This window comes from Anolis carolinensis, unplaced genomic scaffold (genome assembly GCF_035594765.1).
Source record: "Anolis carolinensis isolate JA03-04 unplaced genomic scaffold, rAnoCar3.1.pri scaffold_9, whole genome shotgun sequence".
NCBI classification, from domain to species: domain Eukaryota; kingdom Metazoa; phylum Chordata; class Lepidosauria; order Squamata; family Dactyloidae; genus Anolis; species Anolis carolinensis.
The window spans coordinates 22,751,969-22,760,902 of NW_026943820.1; positions in this window are offsets into that span (position 1 = coordinate 22,751,969).

Below are 8,934 nucleotides of genomic sequence, written 5' to 3' on the forward strand. Positions count from 1 at the left end.
GGAACAACAGCCTGGCGAACACTATATTACCCACGACCACAGGGAACCGCCGTAAGGCTAAACGGAGGGCTGCACAAACACAGCAAGGACCAAGTACAGAGAGCACAATAATCCCAAATAAACAGTTCGAGGGGAGGTCACAGGGGCTTACATGTCTTTACACTAATGCTCAGAGCATGGGAAATAAGCAAGACGAACTCCAACTCCTAGCACAGCACCACACATACGATGTCATAGGCATCACTGAAACCTGGTGGGATGACTCCCATCACTGGAATTTAACCATTGAGGGCTATAACCTCTTTCACAGAAATAGAACAAAGGGGAGAGGAGGGGGAGTAGCTTTATATGTCAAAAACAGTTACGTTGCAGAAGAAATGCAAGACTGTAATCCGGGAAACCAGCTTGAAAGCATCTGGATAAGAATCAAGGGAACCGGGACTCAAAAAGATCTTGTCGTGGGTGTCTACTACAGACCTCCGAGTCAGGATGAAGGACTTGATGAAGCCTTCTGTCAACAGCTGACCAAACAGGCACAAAGAAGAGATATAGTAGTCATGGGCGATTTCAATTATCCCGATATCTGCTGGAAAACAAACTCAGCCAAGAGTACAAAGTCCAACAAATTCCTCACTTGCCTTGCAGATAATTTTATGGTCCAGAAGGTAGAAGAGGCAACAAGGGGATCAGCAACTCTTGATCTAATCTTAACAAATGTGGAAGACCTGATCAATACAGTTGAAGTGGTTGGATCCTTAGGGGCAAGTGACCATGTGCTCCTGCAGTTTGCAATACAAAGGAATGCTGAAACTAAGACAAGTCAAACACGCATTCTGGACTTTAAGAGAGCTGACTTCCAAAAAATGAAGGAATTACTGAGCGGCATTCCATGGACGCCGATATTAAAAAACAAGGGAGTTAAGGATGGATGGGAGTTTTTCAAAAGTGAAATACTCAAGGCGCAAATGCAAACAGTGCCAACAAAGAAGAAAAATAAGACAAGTGCAAAGAAGCCAGAATGGATGTCCAAAGAACTTCTAACTGAGCTAAAGCTCAAAAGTGACATGCACAAGAAGTGGAAAAGGGGAGAAATCACCAAAGAAGAATTCAAACGTATAGCCAACTCCTGTAGGGAAAAGGTTCGCAAGGCTAAAGCGCAAAATGAGCTCAGGCTTGCCAGGGACATAAAAAACAACAAAAAAGGTTTTTTTGCTTATGTTGGTAGAAAAAGGAAGAAAAAGGAGGCGATAGGGCCACTGCAAGGAGTAGATGGGGTGATGGTGACAGGGGATAGGGAAAAGGCAGAACTGCTTAATGCCTTCTTTGCCTCGGTCTTCTCACAAAAAGAAAGCCATCTTCAACCTCAGCAACATGGAATGGACGAAGGATTGGGGGAAATCCAACCCCAAATAGGGAAACAAGTTGTCCAGGAACACCTGGCCACTCTAAACGAATTCAAGTCCCCAGGGCCAGATCAGCTACATCCAAGAGTATTGAAGGAACTAGCGGAAGTTATTTCAGAACCACTGGCAATCATCTTCGAGAGTTCTTGGAGAACAGGAGAAGTCCCAGCAGATTGGAGGAGGGCGAATGTGGTCCCTATCTTCAAGAAGGGAAAAAAGAACGACCCAAACAATTACCGTCCGGTCAGCCTCACATCAATACCAGGCAAGATTCTGGAAAAGATCATTAAGGAAGTGGTCTGCAAACACTTAGAAACAAATGCGGTCATTGCTAATAGTCAACACGGATTTACCAAAAACAAGTCATGCCAGACTAATCTGATCTCTTTTTTCGATAGAGTTACGAGTTGGGTCGATACAGGGAATGCCGTGGATGTAGCATATCTAGATTTCAGTAAGGCCTTCGACAAAGTCCCCCACGACCTTCTGGCAAACAAACTAGTAAAATGTGGGCTAGACAAAACTACGGTTAGGTGGATCTGTAATTGGCTAAGCGAACGAACCCAAAGGGTGCTCACCAATGCGTCGTCTTCATCATGGAAAGAAGTGACAAGTGGAGTGCCGCAGGGCTCCGTCCTGGGCCCGGTTCTGTTCAACATCTTTATTAACGACTTAGACGAAGGGTTAGAAGGCACGATCATCAAGTTTGCAGATGACACCAAACTCGGAGGGATAGCTAACACTCCAGAAGACAGGAGCAGAATTCAAAACGATCTTGACAGACTAGAGAGATGGGCCGAAACTAACAAAATGAAGTTCAACAGGGACAAATGCAAGATACTTCACTTCGGCAGAAAAAATGGAAATCAAAGATACAGAATGGGGGACGCCTGGCTTGACAGCAGTGTGTGCGAAAAAGATCTTGGAGTCCTCGTGGACAACAAGTTAAACATGAGCCTACAATGTGATGCGGCAGCTAAAAAAGCCAATGGGATTTTGGCCTGCATCAATAGGGGAATAACGTCTAGATCCAGGGAAGTCATGCTCCCCCTCTATTCTGCCTTGGTCAGACCACACCTGGAATACTGTGTCCAGTTTTGGGCACCGCAGATGAAGGGAGATGCTGACAAGCTGGAAAGCGTCCAGAGGAGGGCAACTAAAATGATTAAGGGTCTGGAGAACAAGCCCTATGAGGAGAGGCTTAAAGAGCTGGGCATGTTTAGCCTGCAGAAGAGAAGGCTGAGAGGAGACATGATAGCCATGTACAAATATGTGAGGGGAAGTCATAGGGAGGAGGGAGCAAGCTTATTTTCTGCTGCCCTGCAGACTAGGACACGGAACAATGGCTTCAAACTACAGGAAAGGAGATTCCACCTGAACATCAGGAAGAACTTCCTCACTGTGAGGGCTGTTCGGCAGTGGAACTCTCTCCCCCGGGCCGTGGTGGAGGCTCCTTCTTTGGAGGCTTTTAAGCAGAGGCTGGATGGCCATCTGTCGGGGGTGCTTTGAATGCGATTTCCTGCTTCTTAGCGGGGGGTTGGACTAGATGGCCCTTGAGGTCTCTTCCAACTCTACTATTCTATGATTCTATGATTCTATGATTCTATTATTATTATTATTATCATCGTTATTATTGTTATACATTTTCACCCTCTTCCCTTCCCCTTATTTTGTGCCACCTTCACTTAACTGTGTGTTATTATGAAATTAATTGCACATATATTTTCCAGTCATGTTGTTGGAACCGATCTTGAATTCGACATTCCATTTTGCTCCCTGGCTAGCTTGTAAAATCAAAAGGCATTGAGTGTTTACACTACGACTTGGTCCAAGGATGCTGGTTTGCGAGAAATGTTTTTGATTATTAATATTAAACAGAAATTTTCTGCTTACATGAATGGCTCTGTATTGCACAGCATGGCCATTCTAATTTGATTAGTTCTACACATTTATTTATGTTTGCTGGGTACCCCTCTCTCCTGGCACCAGGAATGAAGTTCCAGCTATCCTGCTGACATCTCTGCATTGTATTTGCCATGCTTGGCTGCCCGATCTGGATTCCAGGGCAGAAATAAGCCTGTACCTCCATGCTGAGCACTTAAGAGCTAACACGCAGGGCCTCCTCTGAGATGCTGTCCTCGCTCAGCGATTGCTAAAGGCTAATTCTTGGGTTAGAAATGAGATTATCCAACTTGCTTTTCCAGTGTCACCACCACCAGTGCTATGTGTGTGTGTTTAGAGGAAGGGAGGGAGAAAACTAATAGGGGAATTCTAAGCCCAGAAAGCAAAGGATACATCCTAGAATATGAGCAAATACCATTCCTTTGGAAAGGTTCCAAATATCACAAGTTTCTGTCTTAATGCAACCAACATTTTGATGGCTGAAAAAATGAACAAGCAATGATTCTGGGCTCTTTCTCTTGCACACAAAGAGAAAACTTTTTTTTCAAATAGCTATCAATTAGCAAAGAAGTATGGTGAAGAAAAATCAGGTGGCATTGTGGGTGGCCTAAATTGTGCTATTTTTCTTCTTTTTCATGTGCTCGATTTTAGAGGAGTTTCCTGGAAACCTGCCCAGGGTAATTAAAGAACAGGTAACTCTGAATTCACAGAACGATAATAAAAAAGCTCTCCTTTTTTTTTTTTTTTTGTTCACTTCATTGAGTCGTCAGCATGCCAGAATGCCTCTCTTTTTGTATAATGGGATGGAAAGACACAAATTGACTCGTGCCTTTGGAGAGACGAGAAAGCATCATTTGGAAAGGCCAGCTGCAATACTTTTGTGGGAAATAGAACTGAGCCATTTCTCAACATTCATATTCAGCAAGTGGCAGTCACAATATTCACTCCTGGGGGAGATAGAAAAGGACCACTCTACATGGGCACATAAATCCAAGGACAGACCAGAGCATTGCTGCTTTGAACCAGGCCCAATTCGGCTTCTGAACTATGGAATTGAGGTGGTTCTTCCCCAGTGGACAGACACCCCTACCTTTGCTGTTGTTTGCCATCATTTCAGGGGTCAAGTGACATCTCAGATAAATTCTATTCCCTTTCCCTGCACCACTTCTTCTTTACTCGTTCAGTCGTTTCCAACTCTTTGTGACCTCATGGACCAGTCCACGCCAGAGCTCCCTGTCGGCCGTCACCGCCCCCAGTTCCTTCAAGGTCGAGCCAGTCACTTCAAGGATACCGTCCATCCATCTTGCCCTTGGTCGGCCTCTCTTCCTTTTTCCTTCCATTTTCCCCAACATCGTGATCTTTTCCAAGCTTTCCTGTCTCCTCATGATGTGGCCAAAATACTTCAGCTTTGCCTCTAATATCCTTCCCTCCAGTGAGCAGCCATTGGGCATTATTTCCTGGAGGATGGACTGGTTGGATCTTCTTGCCAAGGTCCAAGGCACTCTCTGGATTTTCCTCCAGCACCAGAGTTGAAAAGCGTCTCTCTTCCTTCACTCAGCCTTCCTTATGGTCCAGCTCTTGCATCCATAGGTTACTATGGGGAAGACCATTGCTTTGACTATGCGGACCTTCGTTGCCAGTGTGATGTCTCTGCTCTTCACTATTTTGTCAAGGTTGGCCATTGCTCTCCTCCCAAGAAGTAGACGTCTTCTGATTTCCTGGCTGCAGTGATCTTCGCACCTAGAAATATAAAGTCTGTCACTGCCTCCACGTTTTCTCCCTCTATTTGCCAGTTGTCAATCGGTCTGGTTGCCATGATCTTGGTTTTCTTGATGTTTAACTGCAGCCCGGCTTTTGCACTTTCTTCTTTCACCTTGGTGATAAGGCTCCTCAGGTCTTCCTCACTTTTGGCCATCAGAGTGGTATCATCTGCATACCTTAGGTTGTTAATGTTTCTTCCAGAAATTTTAACTTCAGCCTTGGATTTGTCAAGCCCTGCATGTCGCATGATGTTTTCTGTGTACAAGTTGAACAGGGAGGGTGAGAGTATGCAGCCCTGCCGCACTCCTTTCCCAATCTTGAACCAGTCTGTTGTTCTGTGGTCTGTTCTTACTGTGGCTACTTGGTCTTTATACAGATTTCTCAGGAGACAGACAAGGTGACTTAGTATCCCCATACCACCAAGCACATGCCACAGTTTGTTATGGTCCAGGTCCACACAGTTGAAGGCTTTAGAATCGTCAATAAAGCAGAAGTAAATGTTTTTCTGAAACTCCCTGGCTTCCTCCATTATCCAGCGGATATTGACAATTTGGTCAATATCCCTGCACCACAGAGACCAAGAAAACAAATGTTGGGACTGGCCCATGTGGTCAGCTGAAATGATTTAAATTAGAGCCAGTCCAGCTCTCCTTTAAAAGTAATATAGTTGGTTTACTCACAAACTTCATGTATTCAGCATACAGGTACTTTGCTTATCAGTCCAGTTACAAATAAATTTGAAGTAGTTACTCTGTGTAGGTAACACGGGGTAGAATTACTTAACATTTTATTGCCCTTTCTAATTAAGAATTGAATTGGATCTACTTGGGGGGGGGGGGGTTCATAGCAGTTATCACCAGCAGCCACCCTATTTTTGTAAAGTGGGAGATACTGGAGACAGGAAGGAAACACTGCCAAATTCCATCAGAAGGGAAAATCTGCAGTAGTGGATTTTTAAAACCTCTGCCAAACCCACAGAATCATAGAATCGTTGAGTTGAAAGAGAACATGGGAGCCATCCAGTCCATCTTCCTGCCATGCAGAAACACAGAAGCAAAGCACCCTTAACAGATGGCCAATGCCATGCCATTCATTGTATCAAAATAAAAACTGCTGGAAGAATAATGTACATGGAGAAATCTGGTATCTCTCATAATATCTATTTCTGCCTCCAGTAATTTTTTTTCTTTTTGTTGTCAGAAACAAATTCCTTGGAGATATACATTTCCATGCAAAAGCCCAGTCTTGTCCAGTCTTATATTGCAAAATATGGTATCTGGGTTTAATATGATGTTCCTAATTGTTCACATATCTTTTTCAACAAAACAAAACAAAATTCGGAATTTGTAAACCAAACTGACAACGAACTGTCTGGTGTCAAATCCCAGAGAGAAATGTTCTGGCATGCTGGGGACTTGAAGGTTATTTTATAAACCATTGTTTCCAGCGGTTGCTGTGACAGCACTTCTTTAATTTCTTATTGTGTCTGCATTCAGTGGAATGTGTTTGGTTTTGCCTGCCTCAGCAACTGTGAGATTTGAAATTTCACAAGGGTGGAATGGACAGGAAATGAAATTACACTGTTGTTGAGATAATGGTCCTTTCTATTATATGGCAACTATCTGTATTCATGGCAAGCAAAAACAAATTTTAAAAATTGATTTTTAAAGTGTGATGTTTGTTGACATTCATGCATATGCCTATGTGTCTGCCTGTCTTGTCGCTAGGCAAGGACAAGGCAAGGATGAAAAGGCAAGTGTGAAGGAGGGTAGCCTAGAAGACCCAATTAATAACGAATAGATGTCCCAAATAATAAAAGGTAACTGCCACCGATTAGTAGAAATGCAACCACCACTGTGTTGAGAGACACCTTTAGATTATAAACGTGCTCAACCACCCAATAGCTCAGGGGAAGCCTTTTACTTTATTCGGTGTTAAAATGGTAGCGCAATTGTGCTGAGGGAGTCTATAGACAACAGAGGCTTTGATGTAAAAAGAACAATATCAAGTTTATTCAGGCACAAGCTTGGTGGTTATAAAAGATATTTCACTTAGAGGTATTCTTATTAACAGTTACATTACTAGAATGAGATGAATCAAACTCTCTAAAGTATCACCACTTTTACTTAAAGTAGTTAAAACCTCTTCCTCTGTTCCTTTCTAACTGTTACTTCAATGGATCTCTATGAGTCCAGCTGGGATTGGTTATTTAAAACTTATTTAAAACTGACTCAAAATGAACAATTGAGTCTTCTTGATCCTATCAACCTGGAATCAATCTTCCCTGTGCCTCATCAGAGCACAGACGGAGGCCTCACTTTTAAAAACCTCTTCATTTCTCCTCCCCTTGGCAGATGGCTCCGCCCACATCTCCATGGCAACTGCCTCAGAGGAGAGCCACTAAATGGCTGCCACCGTCTCACACCTACCCAACCAAACCACAAGCACATAGTTAAACACAACAAACATAAATACAAAACTCATACTTCATTACAGCAAGGATGAAAAAAGATAGTAGGATAGATTCCAACAACTCTGCTGCAATACCAGCTCCATTTGGCTTTTTCTCTCCCACAACAACATTCTGACTGTGGATGCATCTACAGTATGGAATTAACACAGTCTGGCACTGCTTTACAATGGTTTAAATTCTTTTAATGGAACTGGGGAGCATAAAAGGTGTGATGTCTCAGGGACCTTTGGCCCATGACCCCGCAGCCATCATAGATCAAACTGAAGAGGATTTGGGCTTTTTCCCATCTCAGCAAGATTCTGTTTCATTCCAGATGTCCCCTGTTGACATTTTCGTGCCAGAGCCAATTAGGGACGCCCTTGAAACAGAGCCTGGTTCCCCGGAAAGTGTTGTGTTTGATAGGAAGGCCTTTCTCAAAACACATCGCTCCCATAAGCAGTTTCTAAGACGAAACGCGAGATTAGCGGAGAGAGACTATTGTAATTAAACCGTTTCCCTTGAGAAGTTTCGGGGAGGCAGGCATCTGGTACGATGTTGAAACAGCTTCGTTCTCTGAGAAGATTTGGGGAGTTAAACACCTGTTGGGGGAAGCTCTTGAACTTCCACAAAAGTTCTGCACTGAGCTTTCCCTATCACGGTGTCAACGTGACTATTCAAAGAAGAACATCGTCTCTTGTTCCCGAGCTTCTAAGCGGCCCTCCGGTGCGCTTACTCACAAGTAGATCGGGAGTTGCGTTTCCACTCCTGATCAAGTTTGGACTGCGTTTCAGATCCACCATGAATTTACCTTGCCTAGCCTCGAATCCTTGTCTCCCTGTGAATCCTTGCTCTTTCCCCACTCAAACTTCCAAAGAGTTTGAGTGTGTTTCGGTTATTGGATTATAGACTTTGGACTCTAATACTGGACATATAACTTCATTTATTTGGACTATTTTTGATCTTTCCTAAAAGGACAATTGCCTGACTATATACTCTGCATACTTTTGTTTTATTCTTTTATTGCATTAATAAAGATATTAGATTGTTTATTGGCCTCCGTGTTGGTTTCCAGTGTTCGCGCTGCTTAGGGGTGTTACAAAAGGTGTGTTTCAGAATAATCTCACTCAGCTCTGCTTTAAATATATACATATAGTTGCTGGAATCATATATGACATGTTATACTACATAACGTTATGCATACCTAGCTACATAGTTCTAAGAAACCCCTTTACTGAATTGCAAAGTGGTGTAATGAGACACCAGTTAGAGATCCATATTGGATATGAAAAGTATTTCTTTACCAGATACATTCTTTCTCTGGACTGCCTCATCACTGTGAAGACATGATGTGATCGGAAAGCATATTATTTTGGACTCCGGCCAGCCATCTGGGAATCCTTTGCATGTACCTGAAAC